The sequence below is a fragment of the Plectrocnemia conspersa genome, unplaced genomic scaffold, assembly GCF_051122295.1.
Source record: "Plectrocnemia conspersa isolate PC_06_02 unplaced genomic scaffold, ASM5112229v1 ptg000009l, whole genome shotgun sequence".
NCBI classification, from domain to species: Eukaryota; Metazoa; Arthropoda; class Insecta; order Trichoptera; family Polycentropodidae; genus Plectrocnemia; species Plectrocnemia conspersa.
Genome location: NW_028277173.1, coordinates 11594476 through 11610409, shown reverse-complemented (window position 1 = coordinate 11610409; position 15934 = coordinate 11594476). Strand labels below are relative to the sequence as shown.

Here is a 15934-nt window from a genome sequence, read left to right as displayed (position 1 = left end):
TAGTTTATTACCTTGTTGTAAAGTGTAATAAAAAAATAACAAACTTTTAATCATACACTCCTAAAGCTTTGGCACGGAAGCAAAACACGTACTCTTAATTTACGATTCCACTTAATTAATTAGCTATATTTGCTCCCATTCGTTTTCATAATAATTAATTATCTTGTACGTATTATATAGTACTTGAAAATAAAATGATATTTAATTAACAATTTGCCATTTTAACTACAGCATATATTTTTGCAAGCAATGATTAATTACGTTTTAACATCGACGCAAACCGATCACTAATTACTACTTTCAGGTAGTCGAAGGTTGGTTTTGACACAGAAATAATAGACCTTTCAAAGGGTTAAGCCGCTACAATTAACTCGATATTCATCGACATGGTAAATTTATTCAGCGAAATCTCATATGCAAATTTTTAGTAAAGTTAATTAACATTAGAAACGTACATTTTGATTTACACTATAGTAAATTATTGTTATTTTGTAATATATACATATATATGCTTGAAATTCGTTCGCTTCATTGAGAAATAAAAAGAAATCGAAAGCATAAAATATGCGCGAAAAGCGAAGAAAAATCTCCGGCAACGAGCAATTTCTTTTTTCGATGAGCACTTTTCCGAAAATAATAGTGGCGCTTTATTTGCAAGGGCGCTTCCCTTATGGATTTTGCATATAAATTTTGCGTCAGAGAGATTTTTCCTTGTGACTGTAGGGCGTCGGGGCAATACACAAAGCTCCCTTTGGGGACGCTGCTCTATTATCCCTCTGCTATCCAAACAATTTATTCTGACTTCTTCCATATAACGCTGATGACGTACAACAACACTTATCATCTCGGACTCTGAGACTTTGTGACAAGTTTGACTTTTTTATACACAAATACAGTGTGTCAAGCAAAAAGTGTCTGGGCGAAACATAATTAAAACAATGTTTCTATTTACAAAATACAGAGGGTTTTTATATCTTATTTTGAGTCACTGTATTTAATCAAATTCACAAGAGATATCACTTGAGATTATAGATATAATAAATATTACAATGTAAGCCAATTTATTATTGGGCTTTAGTTTAAAAGTTCGTAGGATTTTTCATGTTTACCCTATCATATATTTCTTAGGAAGTTTAAATTGCAACTTACTTTTATACAATTAAACGAATTAAAATTAAAACTTTCACTAAACTTTTCCATTAAAATAATTATTGTGTTTTATATTTAGACTCTCCTCTTCGCAATAAAACATTTAATAAAATAAAACCTAATAACGACTTGACAGACTCTAAAATATATTTTTTAACAAAACACATCGATTGTCTCTCCAAATCAAGCAAATTTAATATATTTTGATTAAGTAACATAGAATTAAAATTTAACTATAGTATAATAAATAAAATTTAAATTTAAAACTAGTTAATAGTACTTTTAATAATTTAATTAAATATATTTCTAATTTCTAACATATTTGCACGCTGAAGTCTACGTTTAGTTATAAAATTATATTATAGCAGATTATTTGCCAGAATGTTAAGGTGAGTTTTTAATATTTTAAAATATTATTTATTTATATTTTTAAATATTTATTTTACACTAAGACAGCTGCAGTCGCTAAATTTATAATTGTCAGGCATAGATCAAAGAGCACCGATCATAAACCTGAAGAATTTATTCTGAAATCTGTCAAAAGTATTGATCAATTTATTTTTCAATGATAAGCCTGAATTTGGTCTTTCGAAGCCTGCAAATTTAAATTAACATTTCATTGAGCTATCATCAGTGATTTTGATATGAATTTTTAATGATGTGTATTTAATATTAAGCATTTTTATAATAATATTTTTGGGTCTTAGAACGAATCAACTTGAGTTTACGTTATTTGATATACGAGTGTTTTAAAATACAATCACGTTTCATTAGCAAACTTAGTTCCATTGTACATTTTCCAGAAAAGAAAAGGAGTTATGAATACAGTGTGTTTGGTTGTTTTGAACGAGATCCTTATTAAAAGGTTTTGATTGTACATTCGAAAGGTCCTGACATTTGATTAGTTAAACTTAGAAGCTGAGAAAAGTATAAAACAAAGAAAAATAAAACAAATTGCAGCAAATTAAGGCGCAAAATAATTAAAATTAAATAGAATGGTTATCTTTAAATACCATATTCATAAGTATTTATATTTAGCGTAATTATTATTGTTCTAATTAAAAAACATTTTTATACACAAAGTAAATTTATATAATTTGCCCAGAAATAAAACCTTCTCAAGAATTATTTCTAACACGTGTATATCTTTGCCTTTTGAATTCAACCAACATTGTAAAAATAAAATATCCTAGAATCCAATGAAAATATATAGTACGGGGACCCGACAAAGCCGCGCCGGACAATCCCGCGCCGACATTGCCGCGCAAGACAATCCCGCGCAATACAACCCCGACATTGCCGCAACGATAAAGCCGCGCCAACATTGACGCGCAAATCAAAATTATAAAATTGAATAAAATGAAAGAAAACGATTTTTTTAATTCTAATTATTTTGTTTTGTGGACAGCTCTATCTCTACTGATTTGCTTTTTGAACAGTTAGTCATAGATTGGAAGATACTGGACAGTTACAAAATATACCGAAATGAAAATAAATCAATACAATATCATTAAAAAAAAGTTAGGTTGTTTGGTTCTACAGTGAAAGTCGGCGCGAGCGGTAGCGAGACACCTCTCTTTTTCTATATATATATATATATATATATATATATATATATATATATATATTTGTAATTATTAATATACAAAAACCATGTTATAAAATGAGTTTTGTTTTGACTTTGCGCGGCTATGTCGGCGCGGGATTGTCCTGCGCGGCTCTGTCGGGGTTCCATATAGTACAGGGAAATCTCAATATAGCGAAGCTCGCGGTACCGAAGAAAAAAATTGTTATACTGAAAATTCTTTATATTGAATTCAAGGAAGATGCTATATTTTTATTTTATTTTAATTACCATATTATTCGACAGATCGTTTTTTGTCCATTTTTAAGGATACTGTAATGAACACAATAAAATTTGCTTAAAATAAGTTTTATAAAAAAGGTCCGCGAAACACCTTGATATTGCTTATGAACACACGCCAAGTCAAGAACGAACTAAATTCGCAGAAATATTGTGTCAATTTGTTACGTGATTCTTAAATTCGGATCAAATTATTGCGTTATACTGAGATCAGTCTTCGTTACAATGAAAAATGTATGAAAGTTTTTCAAGTACAAATTGAAGATTTATTATTTTAGTATTCACTGTATTATATCTTGTTTGTCAAAGAACAATCAACGTTTTAAAGAATGGAATATAAAACAATTAATAAATGCATATTTGATTAGTTAAAATACCTCAAACCCAAAATGGTATTAAACAGCAAACAACACTTATTAAATATTTTTAATAATAAATATTTTCAGTCTTATTTTAAACTTTAAAATTGAAAGCTTTCATCATTTAAATAAAATAAGACATGTATGCATTTAAAATCATAAAAGCCCAAATGCGACTTAGCTATTTGCAGATAAAAAAGCTACCCAAATGGATGCATAGTAAAAAATAAACTGCAGCGCTATCTCTTTGTCTCATATGCACACCAAGCACACAAAGATTTTGTATACAAAGTACTGAGGATTTAAAGTGAAACATATTGAACCCTCTCAGCTGGTAGTACCAAAGTCTACCAGCTTTCAGTGAGCATTAAGTACGGACACTCGACTGCGCCGACTGAGATTTCCACTTCACCTACATACTACACGACGGCGAGTATGATGCACACTTAACATTGGAAAATGGATTTTTATAAATATAGCAATATATCCCTTGCAACAATTCATTTATGCTTATATTCTCATAAAACATTTTACAATAATAGCACTTTCGAAAATATTTATTTTATCTCTAAATAATAATCTTTTTTTCGTTAATTTATTCAATAATCAATTTTAGATTATGCATAAAAGCAATTAATTATTAAATATTTTTACGAATATTACACTACGTCTATATACCTACACTAATCTCTAAAGGTAAAATAAGATATGCTATTAACTAATCCGTTAAAATGTCTGACTTTATTGAATTTTGTAAATTTATAATTAAATAGTGGATCTGTCTATAAAAAGCTTTATTAATCTAGACGGCGTCGTCTTTTTTATTTTGACCGCGTTAAAGATAAAGAGTTTTAATACAATTAGTATTGTATATTGTTTCACGTGGATTTTTATGCAATCTTTATGAACTTTGAACGTTTCAGATTGATATTATTGCATTGCAGTTGCTGCGAGCTTCATTATTATTTTTATAGAAAGCTATGTTTATATTATTAGACTTCAAATGCTGCCATTCATAAATTTTAAGAATATAAAATATTTCCTTTTTTCCTTAGTGTATTCCCTTTTCTTTCTTGGTTCATATCGATAGTCCTCTTGGGTACTACGTGTATAATGACTTTGTAGCGTCTTTTTAAATGCCAAGTTTTTGTTATTTTAACACGTTCTTCATCGAACCAATCTTTTCCAAACGGGGGGGTATCTTTCCGACTACTTTTTCCGTCGCTTGATTTATTTTATTTTGACAATGAATCCACTATTTTGAGTTTCTGCCATAGGAGTTAAGTTCCCTAGTGTACGCCTTTTGGACATATGGAAGTTTGAGGCGATTCACGTTGAATCTATGGTTACGAGGGTGAAGCTTTATATTTGCGGTTGATATTCGCACTCGTACTTCTGCGATTACAAGCATGTGACCAGAATTTGTGTTAGTTTCTTATATAACTTCTTCACCAATAAGGTTGTGGCGGTGTTTTCAAGATATCAAGTAATGAATTATTCGATTACAAGTATTTTCATCTGTCGTGGTCCATGTCCCTTTGTGAATGTTATGTGGAAATATACTTCTTTCAACTACGAGTTACTAGCACGCGAGCTTTTGGTTAAAACAAATAATGTCAAGATTTTAATTTTTTATGGTAGGGCCAAGTTGATATTTTTTTAGATTGTATCTATTGCGAAATGACAAGTAAATAATATTTATTTTTTAACTCAAAATATACACAATCAAAACATTGTCACTGAAAATTACACGTTTTAATTGTTTCAGTGACAATGTTTTTATTATATACAATATCATGTTGAACTAAAATTATATTCAAGCAATAAAAATTGGGGATTTTATTTGCATATATAAATACAACTCTAGTAGTCGTATTTTATTTTTATTTTTTTCCAAAATAACATCATTAAGTTGTAAATTTGTTAAAATATTACCTTTGACATCGACTGATAGATGCATGGGACACAACCCATCTAACTTGGTTACTGTCGATGTCGGTTGAATACACAGAGGGAGGTCTCGCGTCACTTCGTTTAAAGTCCCAAAGTAACAAATTGCTCTACGAAGACATGAACTTATGTAGTCGACATCCGACGTCCGAAGGACGTTATTAAAAGGCACTAGACAGTTTCAACACCAGAAAGAGACTCGTTTGACGACTTCTTTTTATTATATGCTCCGCTTGTTTAGCGTTTTATATGAATCTCTAGGAGCCGCGGGTCGATTACGACCCCGGGGTCTTTGGCGTTGCACGTTTTAATAAGGCAACTTTAACACCGGAGGCCTAGTGCCAAATTACTGCACTCTCAAAAATACTGATCGTAAAATTCCAAAGACCGTGACACAAGAAATTTATAATTAAATGGAATAAATCATTAACGTACTTTATGCGACGATAAACTTTAAATATTTAAACAAGACTCTCGTCCACAAAGTGGCGTGACCTTTATTTATCTAAGCTTCTTAATAAAAATATACCAGTTGGTCCAAAAGCTATTTTTTAATTCTAATTAGTAAAAAATAATTTTCAAAACGGTTTTCTATCATTTAACTCTAAATATAGAGTTAAGTAGAACAATAATAATAAAAATTTAGTCTTTTTTCTCAGTAACGTCAATCGTTCGAGAGATATATTAAACTGCAATTTATTTTGTGATATTATGTTTTTACACCCGATGCGCATTAAAGAGATGGCGTATATTGTTTTTTTTTTTGGCAACCCACTCCCTACCGACGTGACAGCCGACTGTCATTAGTCTGTCAACAGTTGACAAGAATATCAAATGGCTTAGCCTCGCTGATAATTTTTTTATTAGAAATCTGATTCAAATTTAAAAACATATGCTTAAAATACGTGTTAAATATTCAGTATACCGCTGTCTAAAGTCTGAGGAAATATTACCTACATATTTAACAAATAAATGTTTGCTGTTTTTATCATTAAAATTAATTCAATGTTTAATCGATACTATATCTAAATTACTTACATGTTAATAGGCTTATAAACTTTGGAATTTGCGTAAAAATTACATTTTGAAAAAATTTAAAATTCATTCAAAAACTAATTTTTGGTTCAAGACATTGTAATTTACTGATATATTCACAATTGAAAACAAAAAAGATATACAAACTGTGGTTTCTTTAAAATGAAACAAAAAAGAACAAGTGTCACTTATGTACAGTTATTTAAATAAGTAATTCAGATGCAATGTTTGTTTTATGTCATTAGATAGTTGCAAACAGATTTTTGGTATCAGCTAAATTTCATATGCACTTTGAAACGATGGTGATTAGAAAATAATGAGCATGCATTTTTTTAAGAGACAACGTGACAAAAAAGTTTAAATCTGAAATGAATTATCGCCTGGCAGTACTACAAGTATATATTCGTTACACATTTAATAAAAGTATTGCAGAAGATTCAATCATGTGCGCATATCTAGGTTGAAAACTACAAAAATGTATATGTATATTTAACTGCACTAATGATAACTTTATAAAACATTAAATAAGTTAGCAGAAGTGCATTGATATTTACTCGAGCAATGGTAGGAAATATGAAGGAAATTGTATCACATATCCTGTAAATAGATCCAAGAGCCATCAACAAGCTCTTCAATTTGCATAAGCAAGAACTTATTATGGATGAAGTATTAAATATATTAATCTATGTAATCTCTTGACCACGTCAATCCAATATATTTAAATTGTTGCACTATGAAACAGGTAATGAACATAACTAACTTTTAATTCATACTGAACTGAGTTTGTTTTTTAGAAAAGCACTTAAGGAGCACAATAAATCATGACCAAATTTAATTGACTTTTTTACAAATCCTTCATTGTTGCTAAATTTTGCATATGTGGCAGATATTTTCACAAATGAAATGTAGTTAAAATATCATTACAAGGAAAGAGTATTAAAATTTTTAATACAAATTGAACAGAATAATTTTGATTGATTTTTCGCTTCACATGAATGTTTGACTAAATCTAATTTTAAAGTAGATTAAGATGTTTCTTAAAAATGTTTTTAAATACTTGTATGACTTAAAAACGACACTTTTGCAATATTTTCCGAAATCTAATGATGAGGACTTTTTGGTTCGTAATTCATTTTCCGTTCCATTTTAATGCCTTTGATTTATAACAATAATACAAACATCAGCTTTTAAATCATTTCTGGGAGAATTGATTAGAAGAGGGGTCTAGTTTGTCAAAATAAACAATTCTTTTTTTATTTCCGCTTACTACGGCATATTTATATGAAGCATGAATTTTTTATTAGGCTGCAATTAAGCCAAAGTCCTGGAACAGGCTCGATGCCACACTAGATATAAGAATTAAACTTTCTAAAATGGTCCTGATTTAAAGAATATTTTCAATTCAATAGCCTAAAATCATCAAAGGCATTAAAAACTTTATTATTTTCTATCGAATGTGTAATGTTTTAAATAATTACTTAATAAATAATTGCTTTTTATTATCTATTTTAATTTTGATTATGTATTATTATCTACCCTATAAAATAAACAAGGTATTAAAATTTTAGGATTTATGAAATGTTTAATCGCAGAAAAAATTTGGGAAACCCCAGACCATTAAAATGGTAATAAATTTAAAATTACTGACTTATATACATAAATTCATACATTATTTATTTTAACGACAAAATAAATAAACAGTATAAAGTATAATTTTAGATAAATTTTAAAAAAATCTGACAGGCGTAAGTCCAATTCATTACAATGGGGTAAATCTGTAGCGACTATATCAGTCAATCAGATATCATGAATACCTACAAGTAAGTATTAAACCAAAAGACTGAAAGTCTGGGAATCTGTGACATATTTTTTATTAATTAATAATTATTATGTGTTATATACTTTACAATCAACAAATGTCATTTTAGCTGGGTCCGACTTATAATAATAACGCATTTTTTGAACATACAAATTCGAGTGCCGCTACCGAGGCTCGAACCCGCAACCTCAGAATTACTAATCTGAGATGTGTTCTAAACAATATGTGTATATAACATATTCTGTTGATCTATCAGATTATAAAGTTTATGAATTAATAATAAAAATTTATGTTAAAAAATCATAAAAAATAAAATAACTAAATACGTAATTCTATTATAGAATATCCTACTTATTAGAAATAAAAAGGCAATATCTTATCAAAAGGCAAACGGAATTGGGTGAATCTGTCGCAACGCAGGGAGGACGATTTAAAATTATTGTTACTTTAAAACTCGATTATTGTTTCATTCTGTGGAGTTTCGATAAAAAACTCATTATAAGATTTCCAAAGGGGAGTTAAACGTTTTTTAAAGACTTTTCGACCGAGTAAAATATGCATACTAATTGTGTGCGTTTCTTGATGGTAAATAAAAAAAACGGAGCGGCGATAAAAAGAAAAATCATTTTTGTGTCTTCAAAGGTGAAGATTTAGTCGTACGAAAAATTTGCCTAATTTGAATGCAAATTTTCCATTATGGTTTTCCTTAGCGCAACGATTAAAGGCGAATTTGAATTTTGATGAAGATGAAACAAAAAGGCAGATTGTTTTTTTCAGATCGCAAAAAGAAATAAATTACGCCGCCGAACCACAGTATGATTTGCGACGTGGTTTTTTTGGACATATTTTTTTTGCTGTTCAATCGAAGCGTGTTTGCGATTGTTATAATATTTTTTTATACTTTATAACTTTCGCGTGATGGTGGACCCGCAAAACGAAGGCTGACACAATTAAATCGATTTACCAAACTTTAACCGAATTTCCATTTTTCGTTATGAAACGAGTAAGTTTTAGCGAACTTTGATAATATTAGTCGAAAGTTGGTTCATTAGATTGATGGTTTGTGCAATTGAAACTGCCGTTTGTAATTCGACTTAATTGAAGCGAGAAACCGGCAATAAGATACTTATTGTCATATATTACATAACTATATCACTATATCATATTTGAACATTCGCAATCTACATTATCATGTATGTTGATGTATAACTTATGACGTAATTCTAAAATAATAAGATCACTTATTTTTCACTTAGGAAACTGAGGGCCAAGGCTGTGAGCCTAAGGCAGCATAAACATTCCACGAAGATCAGGGGGGTGGTGTTGTAACAAGGATGAAATGCAATGCACACAATGCAAAGCAATGCAGGTCAGTCAACGAGAGAACGTCTCGTCGTACGCTTGAGAGAAATACTAATGAAAATCTGATAATTATGTAGTACTACGGGGGGTGGGTCCCGCTCATCTGGCCATCAAAAGCTGGGTGCCCACCCATTGGGTTGGACTCGTAAGACCAAAGTACCAGTAACGGCAGTGGTGCAAAAATGTTTTTTTAAGTGAAATTTTAAAAATTCCCTAGAAAAATATTTTTTACAGAATTTTTACTTTTTTTTATATGGAGAAGCTAATACAAATCTACATTATTCAAATCCCTTATAAAGCAAATATATTTTTGTTATGTTATAAAAATATTTTTTTTAAACCAGATGATTTTTCTACATATTTTGATATGTATTTTACAATTTGAATCGATAAAATCAATTGCGTCATTTGTTCTCAAGTGCGCTCAAAACCTGAACTATTAAATTTGCTTACATATGACAACTCTTGCAATCTGTCAAGCGCATGCCACGCTCTTGTTAGTGTAACTTTAAGGATAATAATAAACTTTAGGATCAAATATTCAAAGACAAACAGCAGTGATTTGGCAATTAAAGAAAAACATACCAAAGATAGTTAAACATTTTGCAATGGTAGTAATAATGAAAAATCTCATATTAGTGTAAACAAAGAGTTGCATTTTACCCACTATATAGTATTTTTTACAGTTAATTTTCAGAAGCAATTAATGATTTAATAACATTTACGTATGGCAAACAATTAAATTATGGCGTACAGCTGATCAGTTTAACCCTTTGAACGCGTTAATCAAAATTTTTTTTTTTTTTTTTGAAAAATGCAAAGTTTACCTTGATACTGTGTTTAAATGTTCTGTTTTTTAATTTTTTTTATTTAAAATGATATTTTATTTTTATTCACAAAAAAGTTTTATCTTAAAAAGCATTTTTTTTACTGATTTTTGCGTAAAGAGATAAAAAATCAATTGGGCGACTTTAGTCAATTTCCGCGTTCAAAGGGTTAAGAAGTGATGCCGATCTACGTTTTTTATCCTCTACTGTAACTTTCGTTAATTTTGTTTTTCGGTTGTGGTTTAAATTTAATTTATGGATTATATTAGTAGTAATAGTGTATTCAATGTTTAGCTCTTGGTAAAGGTCTTATTGTTTTTAATTATTTTTCAGAAGCAATGAAAACATACTACATGTTTTTTATAAAAAGATAATACAGGTTTATGTGACTGAATATCCCGAATTTGGCTGTTCCAAAAGATAAATGATTGCACAGAAGAAAAATTGCTAAAAAAGTCATGATGTAGATACATATTTAGCCACATCAGAATCAAAAATAACCCACTTTTAGATATTTTGGCTATCGAATATTCCAGGTATGCAATTACATATGTATAACATTGTAAAATGTCGTCTATGAGATAACATCCAAGAAACTACACATTTAAGAGTTGTCCGATGGCTGACATATTGCGGGTCGTCACTCGAAACGGAATGATCTAGGTGAATTTTTATGCTGCGATAATGGTTTTAATTTATTTTGTGTATATACCTTGATGTATACAACAACTTACTCACTACCCTAAATATGGCACAAAAAACGTTAAAAAAAACGAGAGCCCATGACTGACTTTTTAGGACAATTATAAAATTAGTTTAAAAGTTCAATTACAGCGAGCAATAAGATGACTATACAAAAATGGAACCAAACTTCTTTAGCTAAGTAACCGACTGCATCACAATCATCGTCAAGCGATTATCGTGAAAGATAGTCTCTCAAATATCAATAGATAAAAAATACGTTTTATTAGCATTTATTTGGTTTTATCGACATTAACCTTTAATCCTCATACATACTAAGTATGTATTACATGTTCACGTTTAAAACGTACCTGGACTATTTCCAATTCGAGTAATTATATTGAGTCAAATCTAATCGCATTAAATTGGAAGTAATTTTAAAAGAAAAAACTCACTTTTCGGCCTCGGAGTCTGTCGACGGGAATTCAAAATTTGAAGATTTCATTACGAAGATTGTTCTATGATCGTTTATCTAGATTAATCAATGTTTTCTTATAATCCTTACACACATTATGTATATATTTCATTTTCATACTTATAACATACCTAGTCAATTTGCAATCCGATTATTTTTTATTCACTTAAATCGAACAACGCACATAACGAATTAATGAAAATTACTGTCGCGTAGCAAATAATAATTATTTAAAACTGTTGTCACGTTACTGTCGGCCATCTTGTTTTATATTTGAATGCTTATTTTTCATTGGTCGACAACAAAAGAATTCATTACCGGTGGCTCGAAAATCACCATGCCAACTCTATTTATATTTTTATTAATTATAATTAAATATTTTTCTTTTGTTTACGTGTATTATTATACACTGTTCATACAAAGCGATACGATTTACATAGAAAATAGAGCATATAATGTTTCATTTAAAGCGTACGCTTCCAGAAGCGGAAGCGGCTTAGAACAATTATATATAAGATGATAATAATAAAAAAATTAAAGCAATAATATACTACTTAAAGTGTGGCGACAGGTAATAATAAATTATGAATATTCCCGTTCGGTATATAAATAGACGGGACAGAAGCTACACAGAGCAGGGTCGCCCGATTACATTACGAGACTCGACTACTGGCTCCGCTCACGCCCTCGCCGCTTCCGCCGACTACTTGCCGCAGCCCCGACCATGTGCCGCCTTCGCCGCCGCCGACCACGTGGCCCAGGAAGCACCCGGCGCCGTCACGCACCCGTAGGGCTACGCCACTGCGACACCGAGCTCCATCACGACGACCCCCAAACTGGTGACAACCCGACGTGAGCACGAGCTCCAGCACCAGACGACACTACCCCCACACTGGTGACAACCCGACGTGAACACGCAACATTCTGATCATGACCAGCTCCGTCAACAACAACATCGACGCCCATACTGGTGACCTACCGACGTGAATTTGGATAACAATTTTGCGTTCTGATGTCTCAGACGGAAGACTAACGCAAAAAGTCTGGACGGGGTCGGTACGAGCACGGACGCCATCACGCTATCCTCCTGCCGCAGACATGACCATCGCCTTCTTCACCGACCACGCTATCCTCCTGCCGCAGCCACGACCATCGCCTTCTTTGCCGACGACGCTATCCTCCTGCCGCTGCCACGACCATCGCCTTCTTCGCCACAACAACACATACGAAAACATATCGTAATTTTATCCAAATTACTCCAGGGGGGAGTACTGTGGCGACAGGTAACAATAAATTATGAATATTCCCGTTCGGTATATAAATAGACGGGACAGAAGCTCCACAGAGCAGGGTCGCCCGATTACATTACGAGACTCGACTACTGGCTCCGCTCACGCCCTCGCCGCTTCCGCCGACTACTTGCCGCAGCCCCGACCATGTGCCGCCTTCGTCAGCCACCGTCGCTGCTGACAGTCGCCGCCGCCGACCACGCGGCCCAGGAAGCACCCGGCGCCGTCACGCACCCGTAGGGCTACGCCACTGCGACACCGAGCTCCATCACGACGACCCCCAAAAAAGCATAAATGTAATATTTTTATTTAAATTTAATTTAATGCTTGAGTAATGCGATTATTATATTACAAGATTTAGTTAATTATTTTTTTACAATAAAGTAATATTTAAAAATAAATAAATATATTACGTATAATTAATTATAAAAAACACTACATAACATTATAAACTTTTAGACTTCCCATCAGTTTTGAACTAGCGTTAAATTTATTTTATTTAAGAAAAAAATTACTTGATATTTACACTGAAACATATTCATTATAAGATATTTCTATACACATACATATATTGTACATATGTGTATGTATAAGAAAATATATTTTATTTTTCCTCCGTTTGAACTCGCATGCGAGAGCTTCCAATTCATGTTCACCTTCAAGCACATTACAATATTTCGGTTATCTGTATCCTTGAAAAGGTTGCGAAAATCTGCGAAAGGGCGAAAGTACCTACGAGCAACGCTTTCAAAGTATCACCTTTGTATGGTATTCCCTAATTTAATACATGCGCCGGAAAGTGTCGAAGGTCGAATAGAAAATAAATAATGTCGAAGATCGAACAATATCAACGCATGCTCGGAATCCAAATGTTTGCCTGAATTTACTGCATGACATTTATACAATATGTACCAAAAAAGTACTGATAAATAGCGTAGTATTATGTTTATTCATAAAGTTTTTGAAACAGTGTTTTAAATGCATAACATTTAAAGCTATTAACTTTATCTAGGGCTTTATATGTAGCTTACCATATAAATACGGGCATAAAACGTTTGCTCACAACTTTAATTATGCTTAAGAGCGCTAAAAACCATACTCGTTTGCGATATTTAACATTGAAATGCGAGTTTTGGTTTTTAATTTCAGCTCGGCGGTATATTTACTACGCGAGTTCCGAAATTAGTTTTTTGTTTACACTCGCCCAGGATTCATTGTATAAAGAAAATATGAATAAATCGTTAAAAAAATACTTAGTATTCTGTATGAATACTACTTCTAGTCTGACGCCTAGGGCGTTCGTCTGTTCAGCCTATAGCTCTCACACTGCTCGAATTACGTGATCTTTCAAAGATATAATATGTATCCTTTTTGCCATAAAAATAGGCATTTCACGTATTCGCGGGTGCATAATTTATCGTATCAAGTTTGACTAGATATTATGTATATAAGGAAACTGTATGTGTAATGTTTTAGAAAGGTAATGTTAAAATATTGTCAATGTAAAAAATATTAAATTCAATAACTCGGACCATAAATACCGATCATTGGTGGCGAATGCTAAAGTAATTTTTTGCTATGACAAGCAACAATTTGCGAAGAAAATTAATTAACAACAATTTACACAGTCAATGGCGCTTTGTTCATTTGTCAACAAAATAATTTACGATTAATTTTCCCATCAGGTTCAAATTTGTTCAAATTTGTCATTATCAGAAACAAATTAACAAATTTCGCTTTCCAATTATTAATATTAATAATTAATGGTAAATTAGTTTTTTTATTTGATTGTGCATTAAAATAAAATAAATAGATTTATCAGCTAGATTACATGCTAATTTAAAATCTATTTTTTTAAAAGACTAAATTAATATTTTTAACACTTTTGACTTGAAAAAAATCTTTGATTTTTTAAATGCTTTATAATAAAAAGTATGCCGCGTAATATAAAAATATTATTATACTGCTCATTAAAAAAATAATTTTCATCATCTCTTATTTTTAAAATATAATATAAATATATTTCGATGTTTTATTTTTCCAGTTTTATTTCCTCTCAAAGGCCAATTACTTTTTGTCCATTGATCTTATTCAGCTTTACTATCTCGAACACATAAAAGCATAGATATTTTTTTTAGATACTTGTATCTCCATGTAGAGTTATTTAAACTACATAAAATATCCATTAATGTTATTATTATTTAATTTAATCCAAGACCAAAGCGACTGTTTCATCTTCTTTTATATTCTTAGATTGACCAAGATTTTTTTTGCTGTTATATAAAAGGACATTTTATACACTTGGAGCTCTATTTTTAGATTAAGTTAAGACCATCGTGGCCTAACAGGTTACCCCAATGCGCCACGATGGTCGAAAACAAATTTTAAATTTATAAAATATAAAAAACGTATATATACATAAATATAACAATACTTAAACATAACAAAAAATTATAAAATATTAAAATTAAATCATACAAACTGGATCAGATCCTCGTAGCTAACATTAAATAAGTCAATATGTAATGCCAGCGTATTAAGGAGCCGGATAGCGATATAGGCGAGTCGGCAAGTTCGGATGTCCTAGCCCTAACGGCCATCAAAAGAGGTCTTGATCGTGATTCTCGAAAATGTTCCGGAACCCAAAACTGGAATTCCTCGAGAATAGCTGAATTGTCGACAGCACCTTTTAGTAATTTAAAAAAATGCTTAGCGACATACAGCTTTCTGCGAGAGCTCAGCGAATCATATCCCAACGCTCCTAAAAGAAAGGCGCTGGAATATAAGTACGGATAATAACCAAATGTCCTTTTGTAAAGGTATCTTAAATACCTTTTTTGAATTTTTTTCACTAAAAGGGAATATTTGGCTATTCGGGGATTCCAAATTATAGATCCCGATTCAAGAATGCTACGAACTAAGGTGTCATAGAGGATGCGAATAACTGACGGATCTTCAAAGGGAAAGGCATTCCTCATAACAAAGCCAAGCATCTTGGAAGATTTATCACAGACGTCGTGTATGTGTAGAGAGAACCTCCATTTGCTCTCGAAAGTGATTCCGAGATCTTTAGTGGAAGTTTCTCTAGTCAAAATGTTACCACCGAGATGGTAGAAATAAGCGA

General features: G+C 31.4%; 1 long non-coding RNA gene across 1 annotated transcript in view; it reads left to right on the top strand.

The window, feature by feature from the left end:
* Window positions 1-9942, top strand: part of LOC148231934 (uncharacterized) — a 326124-nt gene extending 316182 nt beyond the window's left edge. Inside the window, exon 3 of the long non-coding RNA XR_015810605.1 lies at window positions 9433-9942. This is a non-coding gene — a long non-coding RNA (uncharacterized LOC148231934). The remainder of the gene's footprint in view (window positions 1-9432) is intronic.
* Window positions 9943-15934: the final 5992 nt, after the last annotated feature.